Source organism: Pinus tabuliformis, chromosome 4_1 (assembly GCF_031772625.1).
Source record: "Pinus tabuliformis cultivar Carrire ecotype Pingquan chromosome 4_1, CPIR1, whole genome shotgun sequence".
Taxonomy (NCBI): domain Eukaryota; kingdom Viridiplantae; phylum Streptophyta; class Pinopsida; order Pinales; family Pinaceae; genus Pinus; species Pinus tabuliformis.
This window is the reverse complement of record NC_142303.1, coordinates 134,542,122-134,568,168: the sequence shown is the minus strand read 5'-3', so window position 1 is coordinate 134,568,168 and position 26,047 is coordinate 134,542,122.

Sequence of the window (26,047 nt, the reverse complement as noted above, 5' to 3'; positions counted from 1 at the left end):
AAGGTCTTGGTACCTCACCATGATGATGGAAATATCTTATCAAGTTATCTCAATCTATATTCATAATGCTACTTCAATTACGATCTCGTTCTCATGGATCTCGATGAAGGCTACAACAGTGATGAAGATCTTAATGGAGAAATCATGGTGCAACAGTGACCTAGTTGGGGGAGCAACAAGATGATGATCTCTGCAATGATTGAGGAAGAGGATCGGTGGCTTGGTCTTGGAGAGGCAGATCGTGTCAAGGGTCATGGTCTTGGTATTCATCAATAGAATCTCTATAAGAATAATTTACGCATGGGTTTTCCTCTCCAAGAGGGAGAGGTTTTGGCCCTGGCAGAAAGCCAAAACATTTGTGTTCTTGTCTCTTTTGTTTTTGATAGCAGTTTTATGAAGCTAACATACACATGCTAATCTTAAAGTAAACATTAAGCCAAGATAAATTGCTTTAATACTTCACAAATTGTTATCATGTAATGAAGAATCACCCTAAATATGCATGCCATAAATTCTTCAACAGTAACAATAATCGACGATCAAGAAGAAATCCTCTAAATGATCAAAGGCCTCCTACTCTTGAGTCTACTAATGTCATTGATTAACCTATTCTGTTTTGTAGACCGTGTGAAATTTTTCATGAGAAAAGTTCATGTGTTTTCGCTAGAATACTCCTAGAAGAAGAAACCAATGAACAAATAATTAATGTTAATTCTTTAAAAGGAAGGTCATTTCACGAACACGATCCCTTCATATTTCACCATCAACAACTTCAATGATGAGAATGATCCAATCACAGAGATGTATGGTGAAACTCCATCTCAGGAAAAAATTCTGAAAATTGCTAGAATCAAAGGTTATACTTATCAAAATAAAAGCAAGAATAAGAATCATAATAAAAAGGTTGCATCTAAAAGATATCAATCAATATTGAAAATTAATTGGGTTGCGTGGATAAACAATGTTAAGTTTTCTATCCCAATGCTAGAATTTCTAAAGATTCCTTCTCAAAGAGCAGCGTTCTTCAAAGCTCTGGGCATGGCTCAACAGGATAAGACTGATGTGCATCCAAAGGATGAAGAAATAAAGTTAAAGGATATAAATTTTTATATGACTAATGAAGATAATAAGCCTTTTTTCCTCACTTTAGAGGTTAATGACTGCTAGATTCACAATTGTATTTTGGATTCAGAAGCCTCAACTAATTTCATGCTAAGAAAGTTATGGATCAACTGAATCTAAGAATATTAAGGCCTTATCACAACATTTTCTCTATGGACTCTAAGAAAATTGAGGTCCTGGGTGTGGTTAAATATTTGCAGGTTGCTTTGGAAAATTATCCATATAAAATCATCACCATGGACATAACAATCATAGATGTACCAAATGTGTGGGGAATTCTTATGCCAAGAAAGTATGCAACTGACTTGGGTGGACATATTCAGATGGACTTATCATATGCTACTATTCCCGTAGTAGCAGGTGGTATGGTCAGGTTATATAGGGAAGTTGAAAGAAGATACCATGATGAAAATCCAAAGAGGCTAGACGATGATTAGGAGATTGAACCATAATTTCATCCTTCAGAGCATAATGTGGTGGTCATTGAGTTCTTCTAGCATATTTATCATTTTTCTTCATCTCATCTTCCAAGCAAGAAAAGAAGAAGGCTATATTTTGACAAGGATATGCAGAGCAATGATGAAAGTTCACATCAACCAAAAAGGGTCAATATTCAACAAGGGATATCTGAAAAACAACCAATCGATTTACTCATAAGCAAATAGGTGTTCCAGATTGTGCCACAAGGATGACATCTGATGCCATAGGGCATCCTCTGTATTGTATTTCTAACCCTACACTCTTAGATATAATTTCATTTATGTTATTAATTAGTTTTCTTTTGTGCATTTATATTTCATGTCTTTATGTTTCAATATGTTAGAGTAGATTTTTTCTATTCCAGCAAATGTTCTATGTATACATGATGATTTGGATTTTGAATGGATATCTATTTGATGGATTTCTGTTTTTTTGGATACAAGATACAAGATTATGGATTCATACATTCCTTCAAAGATGAAACATGTCCTTGTATGGAGCCAGATGTTGACCACATTTTTTTAGCAATCCAGGGAAGCAAGATGCAAAGACATGAAGATTTTTTTTCAAAATTCAGATTCACTAGCCAACACAATTTTATCATTATAAACTAAATTTCTGCAATTTATATTGTAAATGATGCTAGTATGACCATTAAATTATATAACACCATCTAGGTAAGCCTCTGATTTTGACAACGGATTTCATCCTAGGAAGTTTTTTAACCTCACCGAAATATGTGTGTTTTTAAACATGGATAATCATCATAGTTTTTCTTCTATCGTAAACCCCAAATCTATGGTGGGATTTCTTGACAAGGTCATAGGTGAGACCTAGTGTTATATAGAGTCTTTTTAAAAGTGTGTTTAGGAATAAATTAATCATATTTGGCTAAATTATTTTATTACAAACCACTTGGTATATACTGGATCATATTGTGTCACAAAATCAAGTAATTTCATAAGGGTCAATATGTAAATGTGTATTCCCCATTTTAGGGTTGAATTATTTGTAATATCTTGATGTAAAAAATATTTTAGTGCATGGTCGCTCATACTTAGACACCATGGCTAAAATATTCAAGGGTGGAAAAATGATTAATCCCCTCTAGTGTCAATTAATTATTTTTTTTGGAGAAAATTAAATTAAATCCTAAGCCAAAAAATTAATTAATTTTGAGTAAAAAATAATTAAAGATATTTCTTTCTGTCCAAGTGGAAGATAATAAAAAATTCGTGGGTGAAAGAAAAGTCAAATTTTAGAGGCCCCCCACCAAGGAAAAAATGAATATTTTTAGAAAAATTGAGCCCTTGGACCTTGGTGGATAAGTTAAAGTCAACTTTTTGAGGAAATTAATCTAAAATATTAATTTTTTGGATTAATTAAAAATGGGTTTTAAGAAAAATTTGAATTTTTCATCAAAATTAAAAATTCTATGATCGAGATTAAAATATCATCGAACTATTTTCAATGGTCAAGATTTTTTTGACGGGGATTAAGCTAACTAGCTGTTATTTTCGACTTGGAGGGATTTCTCTATAAATAAAAGTCATTTTGCTTCTGTGTGATATCTTTGGATGATGTAAAATTTTTGTAATGCTGGTATTGAGTTATTTCTCTATTGGGAGCATTTCTATATCATAACAAAAAGACTTTGGGGTTCAGTTCATGGTGTTTTTTTCCATTGATCTGTGGTACCTACTAGTTCTGTGCTTTCCTATATTGTGCTAAAATTTTTATGAACTTGTTGTTTCATTTGTCGGTAATAAGAGCATTCTATTGGTAATTTTTTTATCTTAAGTGATCTGATTCACCATATGATCTAACAATTCTACTTGAGAAAAATTATAGAGATTTTCAAGTACACTAACCCTTGGGCTTCAAGTTCACAGACTGTGGGAAAGAGACGACTATGTTTGGGCTCTAAGTTTTCTATTTGGTATTTTAACTTTGCAAGAGGGTTTTTGCCAATATTCAATTTTTTCGAAAAATATATTCATCCACTACTATTACTCAAAAAATATTTCTCCAAATTTTCTTAAATTTGCAAACATTGTACATTTGTAAATTAACTGTAAATTATTTCTATTTAATTTCTTTTGCAACACTTGGGGATTCATTTTTTGGAGTTTTATATTTTGTGTATAAATTTGAGTTTTTTGACATTTTTTTGATTCATTTGTGCAGGTGGACTTCAAAAGTATTTTGCTGGGGTTTTGAGGCAGATCTAGGCCTAGGAAGGTAAGATCTAGCCTCCAAGCTAGCCATCCAACCCAAGAAAGAAGTTGTCCAACTTTTCTGTAGTGAGAAATTTTGTTTGCAAAGTTTGATTTTTTTTTTAAAGGCATAGGGCCTAGCCATCCATCCCCTTTAGCCTAGCCGTGAGCCTCCAAGGGCTTTTTAAGCCCTAAACCTCCCTTCTCCTTCAGCCGTTATCCCTCTAAGGGCTAGCTATAAGCCTTAGAGGCCCTTTTAGGGTCTCATCCCTCTTCCTTGGCCTAGCCGTAGGTCTCCAAGGGCCTCAACCTCCCTCTTTCCCCTTTCCGTGGGCTTGAGGAGCTTATTTTGGCCCTTGACCCCTCTTTAGGGCATAGCCACAACCCTTAAAGGGTTGTTCCTTTGGCCACTATCCCTACTACCACCCTATTAAAACATGCTCTGATAGCAAATTTTCAATGGGTCCCCTAGAAGTTGATCTTTCATCTTTCGGAATGATCTGTTTTATCACAGGTATGTTAACTCTTTGCCGAGTCAAATTTTCAATGCTCGATGGCTAAGCCATTGAATAAAACTTTGCTGCATCGTTCATTCATGACACAACCTATCCCTTTATTGACTCCCTTCATCGAGACCTTTTAATATTCATAAACATGCATGGTACATTTATACCTGCACAAACTATCGCCCCCACCTTTATTATAATCGTTTGTGTGCTTAACCCACGAAATCTTCCATCGTGTCCTTATTTCCATTATGACTCTTTATAACAGGAATACACATAACATTCCTTTTCACTTATCGCATGAAACATTGGCACGCAGCGCATACCATGAGGTACTGGACTTGATGACATTATAAACCATAATTCATATATTTCGGGTCCGGAAGCCCCCATCGCATATCGCAATCGGCGGGGAACCGATCCTATATATAAGGCACATCGTTATATCCTGGACCCACCGACGATTATAGAACCTTACATATAATATCTCAAATTCAGCCAATACGGCCATACGCGGATTTTCCCAGATACCCTTGTGTTTTCGGAAAAACATGGAAATCAGGCTTTTTCAAAGGGAAGGTTTACAAGGCAGGCGCGCCAAGATTATCAACAACGACATATACATTATCGAGTTTAGAACCAATCACATATCGCAATCGGCAGGGCACTAGGCCTAAGCATATTGCGGTATGCGATATGGAGGACCCGCCGACCTGATTAAATGTAATATATATGCTATCGGGTTCGCCCTTTCCCCATCGCAAATTGCTATCGGCGGGTTTTAGCTCTCATGCATAAGGTGCGACACCATACGACGGACCCGCCAATGATTATAGGCTCCGATATATAATTTTTGAAATCTGCTGTATGGCCGAACGTGGGTTTTTCCCGTATTTTCCTATGTATTCGATACAATTGCATAGTCGCAATTTTTCAAAGGGAAAGCCCATTAAAGCGATGTGATGCGATATAGTGGACCCGATAGGGTATAGGTTCTTGCCTGTAGTTTTTCAAGTCCAAATTTTGGATGCAACCCTGTGTTTTGCGGGGACTTTCAGTGTAAATTGGGTTTTTTCCTACAAGACCAAATCAATGAGTAGATTAAGGACCAAGGGCCGATTCTTCTGTGATTGTTGCTCATAATGTTATAAATGCTTAATGAATGCAAAATTTGTGTTTTTAAGAAATTTTTATCATATCTATATATGTGTAACTAATGTTAGCCATTTCTGCAGGTGAGGACCGAGAGAAGGCAAGCTAGGCCTAAGGATGGATGCAAGTTCGACTCCAAATAAAAGATGCATGCGCAGATCCAAGGAGTTTACCCATGCGGATACGTTTATTTGAAGATTGGGTTTCATGGCATGGCGGTCATATGTCTAGGTGTTGCCTATGTATTCTGAAAGCGAAACTGCCCCAGATTACATCATGAAGAGATGACACACAGTCATCCCCTCTGATCAATAACCATTCAGTTCTCTAGGAAATGAAGTGTTCTAATGACAGGAAACGCCCTCTACATGTCAACTTGGATCCCCCTGTCTATTTTGATTTGTATAACGAAGGAAGAAAGGGGGAAGGAGAAGGGGTGAAAAGGAAGACTGAGATTCATTTCCAAGGGCATAAATATTCCCTCCGGAGAAGAAATAAGGGCTTTTTTCGTTTGGTAGAACAACTTTTGTTTATTGTGAGTAAGGAAGATTTTTTGGGTTAGAGAAGGAGCCTTTTCTCAGATTGATTTTCCTCTTCTGTATATGTTAAGAATCAGGATGTTGTTGAGAGCATAAATATGAATGTGATTTGTGTTTGTGTCCATTGATGACTTACAGTTTATGATTAGCTTTGGTTGTTTAAATGTGATTCTTCATCATAGTTAATTCATGAGCAGTCCCTGATTTGAAACCATGTTAAACATCAGTTGCAAGCTTTAATTTCATAAATGGAAGTGCATTCCTGTATGAATGATTGGATTGTAATTAAGCATTAATGCAACCTTGTTCTTATATGAACCAGTAATTGATTCATTTAGACTTGGAATTCATATATGATGTTTAACCTCTCTTTGTCATGCTCCTGCAGGATAGATTAGGATAGTTAGGACATAGATTAGAGTAGTTAGAAGTAGTGTAGATAGGATTTAATACATAGAGGTTAGCTGTTTTATTTTGTTGATTTAATTGAAGTCTTCCTCCCGGAAGCAATCTATCAACGCATTTAACAGTTTACGGGGTCCCTTAAAACTCGTTGGAACTAGCCATTCCAAACGAAAGCAGGTTTAATTGGGGCTTGCGATCGGTTTAGTTCCCCTTGTTGGTATAGCGAAATTCGCCATGTCAACAAATTGGCGCTAGAGGGAGGGGTTGAACCGCCATCCAAAAATTTTAAAGATTCATCTATAAATGCCACCCATGGATTCAAAAGGATTAACGTATGGGTCGTAGAGGCTGAAAATAACATTCCACCCATTTCAAAGAGCCTCATTTTGAGGAAAAAGAGACCCTTCTAAGTCCTATTTCTGGGTCACCCAAGGAAGAGAGACTGTGGGAGTACCCTGTCACTCAGGAAAAACCAGTCAGAAGACTTACTCGGGCTTACGCTCGTTCCCTATTGCAGATCCCTATCTTTCAGTCTTTACCTCCGACAGTGAAAAGAAAGCCAAGGGTCTATCACATAAACGAAGAGACATCTGCAACCCCTTCTCTTGAAGATATTATGCTTGATTCTTTACAAAGTATTGAATCTCCTTGGGAAGAAATTCTTGAGAATTCCCCTTTTGAAGGCAATTCTTGGTCTGATTTGGAAAATCCTAATGAAGAAACCCTCAACCAGAACCTCCCTATCCATAATATGGCTAACGTTCCTCCTCCTAGTGGGAATCAACCTCTACTTCCTCCTCCGGGTGGGAATCAACCTCCACTACCTCCTTCAGGTGGGAATCAACCTCCACCTCCTCCAGGAGCACTCCCTCCTTGGCTTGCACATGATGCCATAACGGTACTTGGACAACAACATGCCTTACCTAAAAATGCAGAAAGAGTACTGCCAAAATTTGACCTTGAGCGGGGAGACACTGCTGATAACCATATTCACTCTTTCTTCCTAGCCGTGCGCATGTTGGGGGCAGCCGATGAGGATGTGGTATGTTTCTTATTCCATTTTACTCTGATTGGTGTGGCCTCCACATGGTACTTTAGCGTGAGAATAGGATCGATCACCTCATGGGCTACCTTTCAACAGGCCTTTATAGACAAGTTCGACGATGACAAAAGACTTGTGACCTTAGTTTTAGAGTTATCCCATTTGAAAATGGACACCGAAGAAAGGGTAAAGGATTTTAACATCCGATTCAATACTTTGTTCAACAGAATCCCGACTACCTCTAGACCTATTGATGAGGTGCTCATGGAATTCTACATCTCTGCTCTCCCTGTCCCTACTGCGATGTGGGTTAAGAGAAGTAATGCACAAACCTTACAAGGTTCTATTGAGGAAGCAATAAAAGTTGAGAATGAAATGATCAGTCTCACGACATGTCATCATATGACTGAAGGAAAGAAAGCTTCTCAATCATCCAAGAAGAGTAGTGGAAGTGATAACAAAGTGGCTGGGGGCAAAGAGAGGGACACCACAGATGTGGAAGGTTTGCATTGGATTATTAAGAAACTGACCAACACAGTCATCGATATGAAAAGGAATTATTGGGAGAGTACTAGTGGGAATGGAGGAGATTATAACAACAGAAGACCTTTCAAGCCTTTTTATCATAAGAATATAGAGGGTGGTCATAGTCCACTTGCATTGCCTACTCCACCCAATGAAGGGAATTTAAACACCGAAGAGCTGGCTCTTATTGGATCGCTCCTTAACCAAGAAGAACCTGTTGGCATTATGGCTAAAGTGTTGTCCTTGATGGCAACCCATTCAGGTGATAGATCACAGTACTTCAAGTCAGCAGCAGAGATTGATGATCAGCTATCAAATATTGAAGAAAATAAGGGCTACACAGGTACACCTTACATAAGGTGCGTACACGCAGGTCGGTGTTACATAAAGTGCGTACATACCCGCAGTTATCCCATTCAGGAGGTGCGTACCCCTAGTGCACACATTTCAAGGCAGAGAAAAGCACATGTGGGGTTTCTTATGTTTAACCTTTGGTATTTAGCCGACGGTTTTGTGTTATTATGGTGTCGGCCCGTGGTATTGATCCATGATTTAAGGAAGAGCTTTCCTATATAAAGCAAAGGAGATCATTTGGCTTGAGAATATTTTGTGTTGAATATCTTATGAGGGCTAGATCTGAAATATTATGATCTCTTGGGAGTAATGTCTAGATCTAAATAAGGCGAATCTACTGATGGATTGAGATCTCTTCGGCGCATGTTCAGATCTGTAGATCTGACTGTCTGGGTTATTTCTGAAGTCTTGAAATCATCTATGCCCAAAGGTACCTAGGTACAGTGAAAGAAAAGTGCGTACATACGCAGGAACGAAGCATTTCAGGTGCGTCAGTACGCAGGCACAGAAGGGTTGCAGGTGCGAAGGTCCGCAGGCAGTTCAATGGATACAGTGCGTATGTAAGCAGGCGAGCAGTTGAGCAGGATGCGTACGTAAGCAGGCGAACAGTTGAGCAGCGTGTGTACGTAAGCAGGCAAGCAGTTGAGCAGGGTGCTTACTGTAAGCAGGCAGTACATGGGTGAAGCTGCTTACTTCTCTTAAAATCTCTGTTTATCATTGCTGTGTTCTAGGTTTGGTTCTATTATTGTTGATCTGGTTACTACAGTTGACTGGGTGATTCTCTTATACTTGATGATCATTTGATGCTTATGGATCCAGTTTGAAAATTTATGAAAAGTGGTCCTTGTAAGAAAAGAAGTAGGGGGTTGTAGCTCCCTTCCAGGAGAGACTGGAAAACGAGAGAGAGTTGTAGCTCTCTGCAGGTTGCAGCCTGCGTACTGGTAAAGGACTGCACCAGTACAAAACCATTGTAAAAGGAGTTTCTAATTTGAAAGAAGATAGAGACATATTACAGCAGGTGGTTTTCACCCACATTGGGTTTCCACCTTACATCTTGTGTTCTTTGGTGTGACTATCTGTTTTCTTTGTTCATGCTCATTATTTTATGGTACTGACATGCAAAACTAATTCAAAGAACAAATAAGGAAGATTTATTAAAAGAATTAGATAATACTGATTCACCCCCCTCTTAGTATTATTTCCAACAATTGGTATCAGAGCAGGTCCTTCAGAGAAGCTTGATCGCTTGAAGGTAGATCGTTCATCATGAGCAACTACGAGAGAGAAGCATTAATCAGGCCACCAATTTTTGATGGGACAAACTTCAATTATTGGAAGGTAAGAGTTACTGCCTATCTTCAATCTCTTGGTACAGAAGTTTGGGACATCGTAGAGACAGTCTACGCTTTTCCTTCAGCTACTCCTACAGATGCAGCCGAGAAAAAGAAGTATGAAACAAATTCGAAAGCAGTCAGTACTCTATTAGGATGTATATCTCAATCAGAATTCATGAAGGTAATGCACTATAAATCCGCAAAAGAGATATGGGACAAAATTGTCACGAGCTATGAAGGAGATGAACAGGTAAAGCGTGCTAAACTTCAAACTCTCAGAATTCAGTATGAGAATGTCAAAATGTATAATGATGAAAGTGTGGCTAACTATTTTCTTCGGGTAGATGAGGTTGTTAATTGTATGAAAAATTTGGGTGAAGAAATAAAAGAGGCTATTGTGGTTGAAAAGGTTCTAAGATCATTGTCCCCCAAGTTTGAATCTAAAGTATCTGCAATAGAAGAAAAGGAAAATCTACGAATTCTTACTATGTCTCAGCTACATGGAATTCTAACTGCTTATGAAATGAGAAAGGGAGGTCCATCAGACAGAAGAGAAACTGCTTTCAAGGCATCAGGCAAAGGAGATTATTATGAAGCTAGCCACATCCCAGAAGAAGAGGAAGAAGAATCAAATTTTGTCAGAAATCTTCAAAGGGGCTCTGGAAGGTTCAGAGGTAAGTTACCTTTTAAATGCTTTGCTTGTGGAAGAGTAGGTCATTATGCTGCAAAATGTCCTTATAAGGATAAAGGAAAGGAACCTGCTAGATGGAACAAGAAACATAACGCAAATAAGAAAAGCTACTACACTCATGAAGATAATGATGGTCTATCAAACAGTGATGAAGATGAACAAGGTAATGAATATAAGTTGTTAATGGCATTTGAAGATGATGATTATATGGATGCTATAGATGTGGATAACCTTTATGATGAAATTACTAGAATCAAGAGATGTATAGAAGAAAAGAACATGATCATTGATACTCTACAATTTCAAATTGATGAAAAGGAAAAACATCTTGAAAAATTAGAAGGTGAAATTGTTGGTCTTAGAAAAGAGATTGAGAAAACAAAAGCTATTAATCTCAAGTTTGTCAAAGGATCTGAAACTTTGGATGAGATTATCAATGTGCAGCGGTCTCCACTAAACAAGACATGTCTGGGCTATAATGGAGAAACTTCTCAAGCATCCACCTCAAAAAGTTATCTTGATGCAGCAAGAAGAAATGAGCAAAAGCACAATGAAGATCATCAGGTAAAGCAGGGACGAATTACAAACAGAAACTATCAGGGGCAATCCATCTTAAGGGTGAACAAAAGATACAACCAGCCACAGGTAAAATCTTCTCAATTTGGTTCAAGAATAGATGACAATAGAAATTACAATCAATTGGCTGGTAGATTCGATAACCGCAGAAGTTTCTTCAATGGACAATGCTTTTCTTGCCATAACTTTGGTCACAAAGCAGCTCAATGTGTTGCATATAAAACAATCATGACTAGGGAAGCTCAAAAACAAAGAAGTATGACCGGGATTACAAAAAGGACCTATAACAACTTTTCGGTTCTTGAAAATGAAGTTGAATGTTCTATTTGCAATAACTTTGGTCATGAAGACTCTGAATGCAGGAGCAGGTTTCAGCAGAAAAAGGAACAAGCCTCAAGCACCAAAACATGGAGAATAAAGGAACCACAAACAGAAAGATGTGGGATAGAATTTTATGCAGAGGGACAGGAAAATCTATGGTACATTGACAGTGGATGTTCGAAGCATATGATAGGTGATAAAGAAAAACTTGAGTCATATTCTGCTCTAGAAAAAGGAAAGAAAGTCTCTTTTGGAAATGATACTCCTGCAACTATAAAAGGAAAAGGCATTGCTCAGTTAAAAGAAAAGGTCAAGGCTGGAAATGTTTTGTATGTTGATGGATTGAAGCATAATCTTCTAAGTGTCAGCCAGATGTGTGATCAAAGAACTGAGGTTATATTCAGATCAAATGGATGTCTTGTTCGTGATCTTGATACAGGTCAAACAGTGATCAAAGGCAAAAGAACTCCAAATAATCTGTACATATTTGAAGAAGGACAACAACAATGCTATCTGAGCAAGGATGATGAGCACTGGTTATGGCATCGGAGGTTGGGACATCTAAGCTTTTCACAAATAAGGAAAGCATGCAAATATCAGGTAGTTCGCGATCTTCTAGATATCAAAGTTCCTGACAACACCATATGCAAATCATGTCAGTTTGGAAAACAAACCAGAACTAACTTTCCAGAGAAAGAAGGTTCAACTAGCATGCCTCTTGAGCTAGTACATACAGATACATGTGGTCCTTTCAGGAAAAGAACACCTCGAGGAGAAGAATACTTGATATTATTCATTGACGATTTCTCCAGGTTTGTCTGGTTAGGACTTATGAAGCACAAAGATGAAGCATTCGAAAAATTCAAATCCTTCAAAGCCTTGGTTGAAAATGAATTAGGTCACAAAATTAAGTGCCTCAGATCCGACAGAGGTGGGGAATTTACTTCAAATGAATTTTTCGATTTCTGTGAAGAACATGGGATAAGAAGAGAATTCTCTACAGCAAGAACCCCTCAGCAAAATGGAGTTGTGGAAAGAATGAACAGAACAATCCAACAAATGGCTCGTGCTATGCTTGATGAGTCAGGAACTTCCGCAACTTTCTGGGGTGAAGCTACACATGCTGCGGTTGTTATTCTCAACAAAACAAATGTCCGGGTGAACAGCACTCAAACTCCTCATGAGCTCTGGAGTGGTAGGACTCCTTCGGTAAAGCACTTCAAAATCTTTGGGAGCAAATGCTATATCAAGAATAATGATGAGCAGCTTGGCAAACTTGAACCTAGAGCAGATGAAGGCATTCTTCTTGGTTACTCTCCACATAGCAAAGCATACAAATGCTACAATAAAAGACTTGGCAGAATTGTTGACAGCATTGATGTAGTGGTTGATGAGAAGGGATACATTCCTAGGCAAGTACATCATGAAGACATCGAAGAAGATGAAGGCTACCCCCAATGACAGAATGATGAAGAAGAAGAACCTCAAGAAGAACCTCAAGAAGAACCAGAGGAGCAAACAAGAATAGAAGAAAAGACTCCATCCAGATATGTTCAGAAGAATCATCCAGAATCTCAGATTATGGGGCAGAAAGAAGCAGGTGTACAAACAAGAAGAACAGTTGCAGAAGCTTCAAGCTATTTGGCATTACTCTCCTCTACTGAACCACAAAATGTGAAAGAGGCATGCAAAGAAGAATGTTGGGTGAAAGCAATGGATGAAGAACTTGAGCAGATCGAAAAGAACAACACTTGGGAACTGGTTCCTAGACCAAAGGATAAGAATGTTATCGGAACAAAATGGGTCTTCCAAAATAAATTGAATGAAAATGGAGAAGTAATTAGAAACAAAGCTAGACTTGTTTGTAAAGGGTATGCGCAGCAAGAAGGAATAGACTTTGAAGAAACCTTTGCTCCTGTTGCAAGACTTGAGGCCATCCGAATGTTCCTTGCTCTCTCAAGTTTTCAAAACTTCAAAGTATTTCAAATGGACGTGAAATCATCCTTTCTGAATGGAGACTTGGAAGAAGAAGTATACATTGAACAACCAGATGGGTTCATTCTTGGAAATGATCCAAATCTTGTATGCAGATTGAAAAAGGCTCTCTATGGTCTCAAACAAGCTCCAAGGGCTTGGTACTACCGTTTGGAAAAATATCTTCATCAACAAGGTTTTTCAAAAGGATCAGCAGATAGCAATCTTTATATAAAAGTTGAAAATGACAAATTGCTAATACTTGTTGTGTATGTAGATGACATTATTTTTGGGAGCAATGAAGAAGCTATGAGTCAAAGCTTTGCCTTGGTCATGCAGAAAGAATTTGAAATGTCCTTGGTAGGAGAACTAACATATTTCCTTGGTTTGAAAATCCAACAAAAAGAAGGAGGAATCTTTTTATCTCAAACCAAGTATCTCAAACAGATTTTGAAGAAATATGGTATGGAAGATGCAAAACCAGTATGTACACCCATGGTCACAGGATGTAGCCTCAGTGCAAATGATGAATCTGCAGCAGTACATCAACCAACCTACAGATCTATGATTGGAAGTTTACTTTATTTGACAGGTACCCGACCGGACATCATGCATGCAGTTGGAATAGTTGGAAGATTTCAGGCAAATCCGAAGGATACTCATCTTCAGGCAGTGAAGAGAATTTTCAAATATCTTCAAGGGACTCAAAATTATGGCTTATGGTATCCTAGAGATACAGATCTTACACTTCATGCTTATACAGATGCAGATTGGGCCGGAAGCATGGATGACAGGAAAAGCACAAGTGGTGGTGCGTTCTTTATGGGTTCCAGACTGGTATCTTGGTTCAGCAAGAAACAGAGTTCAATTGCCTTGTCTACAGCTGAAGCAGAATATGTTGCTGCTGCATCTTGTTGCACCCAACTCCTTTGGATGATGCAGACTTTGCAGGATTTTCAAATCACTTGTACACCACCAATCCCCATCTTATGTGATAACACAAGTGCAATAAACATCTCAAAGAATCCTGTTATGCATTCAAAAACCAAGCACATACCAATCAAGTACCATTTTCTCCGGGAACAAGTGCTTGAACATAAGGTCAAGTTGGAGTATGTTCCTTCTAAGGAACAAGTTGCTGATATTCTCACCAAACCATTGCCCAGGGACAGTTTTGAATACCTCAGGCAAAAGCTGGGGGTTGTTGATGCATCATCTTATTGCTGAACCTCTTCTGATTGATGGTACAGGTTCAGGGGGAGCATATAATGCATTGTTGGCATTATGGAGGATGTGCAAAAGGAGATCTTGGAAGTAGCTGCAATATGTCTCTATCTCTTTCATGGTGGATTATGGTTCTTCGTTGCAGATCTGGTTCATATTCAGGGGGAGCATGTTCTTAGGGGGAGCATAACCCTTTGCCCTTGATGTCAAAGGGGGAGAATGAAGCTGAAGTTTTGAGGTTGCCATCAAGTCCAAAGGGGGAGATTGTTGGCATTATGGCTAAAGTGTTGTCCTTGATGGCAACCCATTCAGGTGATAGATCATAGTACTTCAAGTCAGCAGCAGAGATTGATGATTAGCTATCAAATATTGAAGAAAATAAGGGGTACGCAGGTACACCTTACATAAAGTGCGTACACGCAGGTCGGTGTTACATAAAGTGCATACATACCCGCAGTTATCCCGTTCAGGAGGTGCGTACCCCCAGTGCACACATTTCAAGGCAGAGAAAAGCACACGTGGGGTTTCTTATGTTTAACCTTTGGTATTTAGCCAACGGTTTTGTGTTATTATGGTGTTGGCCCGTGGTATTGATCCATGATTTAAGGAAGAGCTTTCCTATATAAAGCAAAGGAGATCATTTGTCTTGAGCATGTTTTGTGTTGAATATCTTATGAGGGCTAGATCTGAAATATTATGATCACTTGGGAGTAATGTCTAGATCTAAATAAGGCGAATCTACTGATGGATTGAGATCTCTTCGGCGCATGTTCAGATCTGTAGATCTGACTGTCTGGGTTATTTCTGAAGTCTTGAAATCATCTATGCCCGAAGGTACGCAGGTACAGTGAAAGAAAAGTGTGTACATACGTAGGAACGAAGCATTTCAGGTGCGCCGGTACGTAGGCACAGAAGGGTTGCAGGTGTGGAGGTCCGCAGGCAGTTCAATGGATACAGTGCGTATGTAAGCAGGCGAGCAGTTGAGCAGGATGCGTACGTAAGCAGGCGAACAGTTGAGCAGGATGCGTACGTAAGCAGGCGAGCAGTTGAGCAGGGTGCTTACTGTAAGCAGGCAGTACATGGGTGAAGCTGCTTACTTCTCTTAAAATCTCTGTTTATCATTGCTGTGTTCTGGGTTTGGTTCTATTATTGTTGATATGGTTACTACAGTTGACTGGGTGATTCTCTTATACTTGATGATCATTTGATGCTTATGGACCCAGTTTGAAAATTTATGAAAAGTGGTCCTTGTAAGAAAAGAAGTAGGGGGTTGTAGCTCCCTTCCAGGAGAGACTGGAAAACGAGAGAGAGTTGTAGCTCTCTGTAGGTTGCAGCCTGCATACTGGTAAAGGACTGCACCAGTACAAAACCATTGTAAAAGGAGTTTCTAATTTGAAAGAAGATAGAGACATATTGCAGTAGGTGGTTTTCACCCACATTGGGTTTCCACCTTACATCTTGTGTTCTTTGGTGTGACTATCTGTTTTCTTTGTTCATGATCATTATTTTATGGTACTGACATGCAAAACTAATTCAAAGAACAAATAAGGAAGATTTATTAAAAGAATTAGATAATACTGATTCATCCCCCCTCTCAGTATTATTTCCAACAGAACCTATAATGGAGCTAGAGCCAGAACAATAAGATGAGGAGGAATACCAAGTAGAAGAGCCCTCGGAAGAAGAATCCAAAATCAAAGTACTGTGGGATTTCTATACAAATGAGAACGATGATGACCAAGGAGACAATATGCTAGAAATCCACACTAATGAAATCCACACACGAAGCAAAGGGCCACTTGCAGGTGTGATGAAGCCTATAGATAAGACCAAGAAAGATATCCACCCTGTGAAGGCACCTGCCCCCAAATTTCTTGTTGAAAAGAGTAGACCCAGTGGTCAATCCAAGAATGCCCCTGTTGCAAACCCTCCAGAAAAGGAAAATGCATCTCCCACTGCAATGAAGGCTACTCAAGATGGTAAACCCACACCTAAGAATGGAAAAACCGGTATGTTTACTCTGCCCTATCCTGTTTATAACATTGATTACAATATTGTGGATGATCTTAAGAAATCTAGGGCTAATATCGCATACTTTGATTTGCTAAAATTAACGTTGCAAAGAGATTTGATCTTGAAATCTATGAATGAGAGAAATTCCAAAACTCCCACTGCCCCAAGTAGCCAAACCAAGAAGTCAGTGTCCAAACCTGTCAACACCTCCATTGCAGCCCAAACGCCATCAGCTATGGAGGCTACCCTGTCCAAAATAAATCGAAAACCCCAAGATGTCAGTGTAGCCATGATAGGGAGAAAATCAAAATCCATGATCCCACCTTTCCTTATCACATTTGAAATCCTCAACATGAACGTACACAATTTCCTGGTATATTCCGGTGCCTTGTCCACTATGATGCCTTATGCTGTTGCTGAAAGACTACATGCAATACCTGAGAAAACTGGGACTCGAATTATGCAATTGGACAGGACAAATGTGAAAGTAATTGGAGAATTGAAAGATGTGTTGATTCGGATGGCTACTAAACCACAATACACACAAGTCATTGATATAGTGGTAGTCGATATACCCGAGGTCTCTGGAATGCTGCTTAGCAAGGATTGGTTAGCAAAACTCAATGGACATTTCTCAATTTATTGGTCCTGCCTCTTGCTACCTCAGAAGGGAAAATACGATATGATGAGAATTGATCGAGAAAGATACATGAAGTATCTGGTAATGGAACTAAATGGTCCCAATGAAACCTGTAATGTTTACCAACTCCATCCTTAGGAACTATAGTTTCAATTTTTATGCTACAGAAACCTGTTTTGGAGAATTCCATGTAGGAACAGTTGAAGAAACTTTGACATACACACAGTTGGAAGTTCCCTCCCATAATCCAACAGATAAACTATCCTATATTATAATAGATGATAGGAATAGTCTCTTATATAGTGGTTCAATTGATGTAACATTAGATTCTATGTTCTGGACACTCTATTTTGATGGTTCTAACTGCCTTGAAGGTGTAGGTGCTGGGAGAATTCTCATCAACCCGCAAGGGAACCAACATTTGATGGCCATCCAGTTGGAGTTTCCATGCACCAACAATACAACAGAATATGGAGGCTTGCTGCAAGGCCTAAAGAAATCCATTTATATGAATGTAAAAAATCTTAAAGCTTTTGGTGACTCATAGATAATCGTGGATCGGGTAAGGAAAGGGATACATTGCAATTCACCACACCTGGTAAAGTATCAGCATGAGGTATGGAACTTAATTGACAGTTTTGACTCTTTTAATACCACATATATACCTCGAGAGAAAAACCAAAATGCTGATTTGATGGCTAGTATGGATGCTAAAATTTTGCCTGATTTTAGATTAAAGAACAAATGTTATGTCGAATTTATTTTTATACCACCCATGCCTAATAACATCTCAAATTGGCAAGTGTTCGAAGATGACAAGCTTATGAATGGGAGTAAAGAGGAGGCTAAGACCTAGCAACAAAAGCATCGAAATATGCATCCATGCCCAGGACCGTTGGTGAGGAAAGAGTTTAACAATATGTTGGATGCAAAAATAATCTCTTTGGTCATACGCAACCCCTGGGTAGCGATCTCGTGCGAGTAAGAAAGAAAATTGGGAACATCAGGCTATGTATTAGTTTCAGAAACCTGAACCAAGCATCCCAGAAAGATAGCTATCCTGTCCCTCCTATAGAACACATTCTCCAGTGCGTTTCTGGGTCTGAAATGTTTTCCCTTGGTGAGTGCCAGTATTGTAGCAAGAATGCTACAACTCGTGGGCTGCCAACTTTACTTTTATCAACCCGGTAGTTCGTAACAAACTTGGAAGCGTCGGTGCTATATGCACAAGTACTAGTTCTCACTACAGGTTGTCACTTGGTTAGCCAACGCGAGATCACTAGGAGATCAAGCCAAATTCTATAGATTCCAGAAGAAGCTCTATGTGTGAGGAAAGGAAAGAAAGATTACTCTACAGATGCTATTCTAATTGCAGAAAGGAGAAAGACTGGAATGTAAAGCAAAACCTAGTAAAGCCTAATTAACAAGCTAATTCTACTTTTGGAAAAAACACTATGAAAACCATGAAAGAAACGCCATTACCTACTCAAGGAAGTAAAAAAAATCTAACCATACTATTTCTAGAAGTAAATAAGAAAAAAAACATATTTTTGGATTTTTATGTGTTTTTATGGAAATTTAACATGCATCTAATTTATTGTGTGTGAGTGTGGCAGCGAATAGGTGGCGTTGGAGGGTGGTTTTGGAGCCTTGGAGGATGTAGGATGGTGTGGATGGGTCTTAGGATGTCTTACATGGCCTTCTGGAGGCTTTTCCCACACTCAGACTTCAAAAGAAAGCCTACAGGAAAAACTACAGGAGGACACAGGAAAACTACAGGAGGAAAACAGGGAAACTACAGGAGGCCTACAGGAGGAGGCCGAGAGCAATTTATGCTGTTCTGAGGGTGTGAGGGTGGTTGGAAAAGGTGGATGAAGGTTGGAATGAGGTGTTAGGGTGCCTAAGGTCTACCATGAGTCACCAAGAGAGAGAAAGATGATTGGGTTTGCTCAAGGAGAAAGGAAGAAATTCTATGAAAAATGAAGGAAACTAGGGCAGAATTGAGGTGAGGTTTGGGAGACCTGTAGGGCATGGATTAGATGGAGGATGTGATTGATGGTAAGCTGGCCTTCTACTAGAAGAGATATGCTACATAGAAACTGACAGCTAACTGAGAAATTCAAGTAAGCAATGAAATGAGTGCATTCTAGGAAAACAGAGTTTTGCATTAAAGTGGCCTAAACTATGATGTGTAGAAGAAAATGCTGGAAAATGCTGCAAGAAAGGAAAGCATGAAAGAGGACTATTGCAAATCAGGATGTGAACATGATAAAGAAGATCTAAAGCAAAGAAAAACTAGACTATCAACCTACTAAAGAGTTGCAAACACTAGAAGTCCTAGGAATGAGGAAAATCTGTGTTTTTGGGGCAGCAAGAGAGTCTTTTCCTCAAATCATGGTCCCAGAGGAAGGAAGAGAGGCTAAGGAACTGTTTCTAGCCTTTTGAATATTTTCTAATCACTTCTCAACCTGCTACAGAAAGCATAAATGGAAGCAAGCTACTAAATCATCAAAAGCAACCTATTCTTAACCATAAAGGAAAATACATCTAACAACAAATTAATCTACAAACTGAAGTAAAGCATAAAAATACAAGTGAAGAGAAGCTTGGCTGCTTGGATTGGGCCCTAACCCAAGAGCTTCAACCCTCTAAGGTAACTCATTTCTATCTCAAAAAGGATTCCATCTTCAAATTCAACACAATAGCAAGATTACATGAAACTGTCACAAAATAATAAGCTCGAAATTTGAGCAGAGTTTACATAAGCAAAAAAAATATGACCCTAGTGAGGCCCTAGGTCTCTCTACTTATACATCTGAAGCTATCAACAGCTTCCTTAAAATCAGGGAGGCTTGGCTCCCAAAACTCGAGATAACTATCAATCATCCTCCACTTTCTCGGTTGCCTTCTAGTGCATGATTTGGTTGCTTGTACTCCGAGGTGAATGAAGGGGAATTCAAAGTGAGGAGTAATAAATGAGGGGGATTCCATCATATAGGTCCTCTCCTCTGTCTACTTCGAGTTATTGTTGCAGTTTGACCATTAAATCCTTGACCTTGACCTTGAAATCCATCAATAATCTGCATTAAATACATGTTAGACCACATGGCATAATAACTAACTCAACTCACCCTATAAGCATAGATATAATCAGAAAATCATGCAATAAGCTAAGAGAATGGTTGATTTGACTAGGAGGTAAAATGAGCCCATATAATTACCCATTTATGAGGCTCATCATCACCCCCTACTGAAGGTGTTTCTCATCCTCTGAGCAACCTAGTCAATCTCTTCATCTTTTATGGCCATGGTGGCCTCCCTAGCATCCCAGGCCTCTGCTACGGTCTGCTCATGTTCTCCATAAAATCCTGCCTTTCTGTCTATGTCCTTCCACTAATCCTCCTCTTCTTATTCTCTTATGCTTTCCAGCATGCCTAATATGAGTGGAGGGCTCAGTTTGAGGCCAATCTAGTTGACCTTCAGCCTTTGCATGGAGCGCTTGTACATTGGCACTCTTTTTAATGCCTCCTTCAGCCTCATGGGGGAATGGTATTCCCTGATCTGGAAACTGTGGGGTAGGGTGTTCCATCTTCTCATGCATGCATGCACATAGTCCTTCCCAAGTAGCCTAAAAATATCTTTAAAGTGTGCAATGGCTTGTTCTTGATTGGCTAGATATTTAGGGGCAATTTGAGGGTCATTGGCAAGCGGTTTGTGTGTGCTGATGAGTGCCATAGGATATGATGGCTCAGCTCTTATCATCAATGGTTCATTCTATTCTTTTATTAGCAAACTTTTCATTTCTTTTGCCCTCAATTCTCCATGGTTCATCCATGAGGCCATGGCCATTAATTGCAGATCCCCTAGCTTGGCATTGGGGTCCCACACATTCATGTCTGTGAGGGCCATGTTGTGTAGGTAGAACTCTGCCATCTTTGCCTTATCCTTTGAGGTGCTTTGGTCACACAAATCCATGAACTACCTGTAGTCTTGGAAAGGCCATGTGCCTCTTTGTGCCAAAGTCTTTATTTGTAATTGAAGCCATTGATCCTTCAGATAGAGGCCATAAGATTTGGCTGGTGTTCTGCATTGTAATGCTTCCATGGATAAGCTAGCCATGTATGCCAACTGAGTCTCTTTCTCTTGCAACTGCCTCCTTAGTAGTTCATTCTCATTTTCAAGGTGGTTTCTTGTAATGGCCTCTATGTCTCTGAGAGCACTCAATTCTCTGCCCATTTCCCTGAGTTTATTTTCCATATGGCCAACATCCTCAACTCCTTTGGATTTGGCTATCTGCATCCACCTATGTGTTCTCACTCTTTCTTTCTCCAATTTGAAAAACAGTGGAATTGCAAATTTCTATGGGATTATCCTGCCTCCTTCAAGTAGATTGTAATAGGAGGTAGGACTAGGCCGGGGATCAGGTTCTTGTAGCTCTTGTGCTTCCTCCTTCACCTCTAATTGCCCTCCTATAATTTTCTCAAGCTTTTGTGTCTCCTGTAGTTTGGACAGTGTCTCCTATAGGACTGTCTGAGCCTCCTGTAGGTCTGGTTTTGGGTCCTGTAGTACTGCCTTTCCCTTCCATGTAGAAGATCTTGGAGTCCCCCTTTCATAGGTTATAGGTGTCTTGGAAGGAGATTCTTTCACCTTGGCAGATGGTGAATCTTCAATGGTAATGGGAACTTTTGAAGAGCGTTGAGGTTTGCCTGTTCTAATTCTTGTGCTATTCCTTGCCCTGAAATACATGGAGGTCTTCCTTTTCCTCTTCTGCTTTGGCTTGACTGGTGTACTGAGGGTAGTGAGGGTAGCTGTTGCTTCCCTTTCCAAAGTTTCAGGGGACTCTTCTCCTTGCTCTGCCTTCTCTGCCTCCTTTTCTCCCTCTCCTGTCTCTTTTTCTTCCTCCTGCTCTGTCTCTTCAACTTTTCCTTCCTCTGTTTCTTTTCTTTCCTCCTTCCCTTCTTGCTTTGCTTTGTCACCATTGGCTTCATCTTCTCCTCCTTACTGTTCTTCCTCCTCAGTGACAACATGATTGACATCATAGGTTAATGCCTTGATGTCATTCTCAACTGTCATATTTATGAAAACTTCCCATGCTATAGGGAGTGTAAGGGTATGGAGGGCTTCTTCTACTAGGATCTTGATTAGGCCACGGTGAGCTAGCTGCTGTGAATTTTATGCTTGTACCTTGGTGCTAGAATCGATGAGGGAATGAAGGAGAAAGTAAGGGATATTGAGCTTTTGAGGTGCTGGGGTATCCATGCCATATCTCAAGTCATGAGGATTCTGAAATGATAACCATAGAAAATGTTATGCCTCCCCTCACAAGAAATGTATTTGATCACTTGGTAGCTAACCTCATCCCAGGGATATGGTATGCTAGTCCTCCTAATTCCATTCTTGTCTTCAACATGGGTTTCATTATCTTGAAAGAATTTCTTCTTGGTAGCTTGGCCAATTGGTTTCTCATCTTTGCTCCAAGGCAGCCCAAGAGGAAGGGTAGTGACCCTACTGATGAATTCAGGGGTTATTTCAACGGAGAGGCCTCTAATGGTTACAGTGGAATCTTTTCTTGTGTGAGGGACCAGAGAGAGAGCAAATTCTTGGTCAATTTCATCATCAAACCCTCTAAACTTCTCAAAGAAATTCATCCAGTTTTCCCTTGTAAATATGTTCACCACTTGAGGATGTGCATGGAGCCTAGTGGAGTTAGTGGGATATTTTCTCATAAACCCCCCTGTCATACTGCATGTACTTCTTTGGAAACACCAAATATGGAGGTGGAGACAAAGAATTTTGAGGAAAGCAGAGAAACATAGGAGACTGTGTTTTTTTAAACAACCATAATTTTTTTCTATGTATTTCCTACCCTCTTAAAGAATCGTTTTATCTTCAATTTGAGACCACTCTTTCACATTTTTATATATAATCAAAGGGCATTCATGAACCCTACCTCTTCATACCGAAATTCATGCTAAAAATAATGTTTTCTCCCTTCAAAATGACTCACTGCCCCTCCTGTAGAAGCCCACTGTCCCTCCTGTAGATTTCCTGTAGGTGCTCCTGTAGAGAATGCCAAGAGAAGGAATATGGAGGAAATTGATGGAGGATGGTGGTTAGGAGGCTGTGGGGGCACAAGAAGACTACTGTGTGGCTGCGTTACGAGGAGAGAACGAAGAAAAGGTGGTGAGAATGCACTGGGAGGAGTGCTCATTACCTTTTATCGATATTTTTGGTTATGAGTGCTGAGTTGGAAAGGTGTACGTTGCCCATATTCGGACTGTTGGTCCCCACCTGCTTGGTCATCATGGCCCCTCCTCATAATCATCTTTCATTTTTGCATCGGAGTTAACTCTTCCTCCCACTACCTGTCCTTGGCATCTTATGCTTGAGTTGACTATGCGCATGTGTGGGTGACATCTCGGTTGAGTGGAGTCAACTAAATGAAGGTGGCCAAGTTAACTGGCCACCTTTTGATTTCAACCATCTCGTTGCCTTCATATGATTTCTAATTACACAGATGAAAATAGAGGAGTGATTTAGTTACTTACCTGTGATCCGAGTGTATTTGCTGTGAGGTGCTGTGGCTTTCTCTGCTGCATGCCTTCATTTTCCTTTATGCATGCTGTCTCTGCTTGATGATGTGTGGTTGTGTGCTTTTGCAGGTTCTTCTTTTGTTGGACCTGAGCTGCGTGCCTTTTCAACTTATATATGTGCACTCTCTTGCTGCTCGGGCTGGACTTCTATGGGATCAGCTACTACTAGAATTCCTCCAGGAACTCCTGTAGCTGCTTCTCCCCTGGAAACTTCAGCTTTTCCCTGTGCTTGGAGCTCGAGAATAATTCTATAGGTGTAATGAATGATGGTGGGATAATATGTAAGCTTCAGGTAAGGTTATTGGTGCCTTTCCCTTTTTTTATTTTTGTTTTTTTTCAAAACTAGAAAACTGTTTTTTCTGTGTTTTTTTCTTGGACAAGAAAAAAATGATGCTTGGGGTGTGATGCAGGCTTGGAATTGATGGCAAGGAGGCTTGAAGGTGGTAAGAGGGGTCATAGGTTCCTCATGAAGCTGTTCTTGTCCCTCAAACTGCCTTTTGTAGACACTTTTGGCTCTCTGTAATTCCTACAGAGCCTCCTGTAGAAAACATAGAGCCTCCTGTAGAAAACATAGTTTTGGAAGAAAAAGGTACAGTGGGGTGAAAGAGATGCCAAAAATGGTGGAGGAAGGTGTAGAGAGATGAGATGGGTGCTGGTATGAATGTCAGGGTTCCCTTGGCACCTTCTTCTGCTCCCTGTAGTCCTCCTGCAAACCTGCAATGCAATAAAAATTCATTTTTCTTTCTCTTTTCTTTTTTTTGAAAACAACTAGGGCGCCTCGAGAGATTTTCACCCTAATTGCCTACCCTGGGCACCTGCAAGAGAGGTTTTCACCCAGGGATCTTATTCGTTCCCTTTTTTTTGTCTCTTTTTCTCTTTTTTTTTTGGACATCACTGGGCCGCCTCAGGAGAGGTTTTCAACCCAATGATGGGGCTCAAGCGCCTCATGGAGGTTTTCACTTGAGTCCTTATTTTTCTCTTTTTCTTCAGTGAGCGGGTGAAGTGGGAGCTAGGACATGCTCCACTACCATCACTGTTTTATTCAAATCTTCAAGAAATTCTCGCTTGGAGAGGGGTTTCTTATAGACTTTCAACCGATGTCTATTGACAAGCATGGAGATGGCTTCATCATCAATGGTTCTGATCAAAACTGAACCATTGTCATTGCATTTCTCCACAGTGTAGGGTCCCAGCCATCTTGTCCTCAGCTTGCTTTGAAATCCTTGTATCTTGAATCATAGAGTAGTGCCCAATCTCCCTCTTGGAATTGCTTCTCCCTAATATTTCTGTGATGCCATATCTTTCTCTAAAGCTGAACTACCTCTATATGGAGAAGGGCTTGCAATTTGTATTCATCCAATCCATTGAGCTGAATTAATCTCTCCTTCTATGCATCGCTGAGGTCTAGGTCCAGCTGAGCTACCATCCTTAGGGTATTGAATTCAAACTCTATTGACAGCAAAGCCTTCTTCCCGTAGACCAATTCATAGGGTGTGAACCCGGTGGTGGTCTTCCATGTTGTGTTGTAGGCCCAAGTGGCCTCAACTAATTTGTTTGCCCAATATTTTCTACTGCTGCTCACTACCTTGGTTAGAATCCCTTCCAATGCTCTGTTAGTGACCTCCACTTGCCCATTGGCTTGTGGATGGTAAGGGGTGGAAGTCCTGTGCTTGATCTTATGATGTGTGAGCAAGTCTTCAATCACGTTGAAAGTGAATTGGCTGCCTTGGTCTGTGACCAACTCTCTTGGATACCTGAATTTTTAGAATATGTTTCCCTCAAAAAATCAGCTACTTTTTCCTCTATCACTACTTTGATTGCTTTTGTCTCTACCCACTTTGTCAGATAGTCGGTGCACACAATGATGTACTGCTTTTTCTTTGAAGGGGGGTTGATAGGCCCCACGAAGTCCATGCCTCATTTCTCAAATGGCTCAAAGGTCACTTGAGGTTGCATGGGCATTTCATCCTTTGGAGTGGGTTTCCCCATCCTCTAACACCGATCACACTGGCTCGTGTATCTCTTCACATCTTGATGAAGAGTGGTCCAGTAGTAGCCTCCTTACAATATCTTGAAGGTGGTTCTTTTTGCTGCAAAATGACCTCCATAAGGCCCATCATGACAGGTCAGGAGGATGTCAAAGACTTCCTCCTCCCTGACACATCTTCTCAAGATCTGATCTGGGCCAAGTTTGAAGAAATTGCCTCCAATCCAGGTGAAAGGGGCGCTTTTCCTTACTATCTTGCTCTTCTCTTTTGAGGATAGGTGTGGTGGGAACTGTGCTAAAACCAAATAGTTTGCTATATCAGCGAACCATGGAGAGAGTATTGATATAAAAAA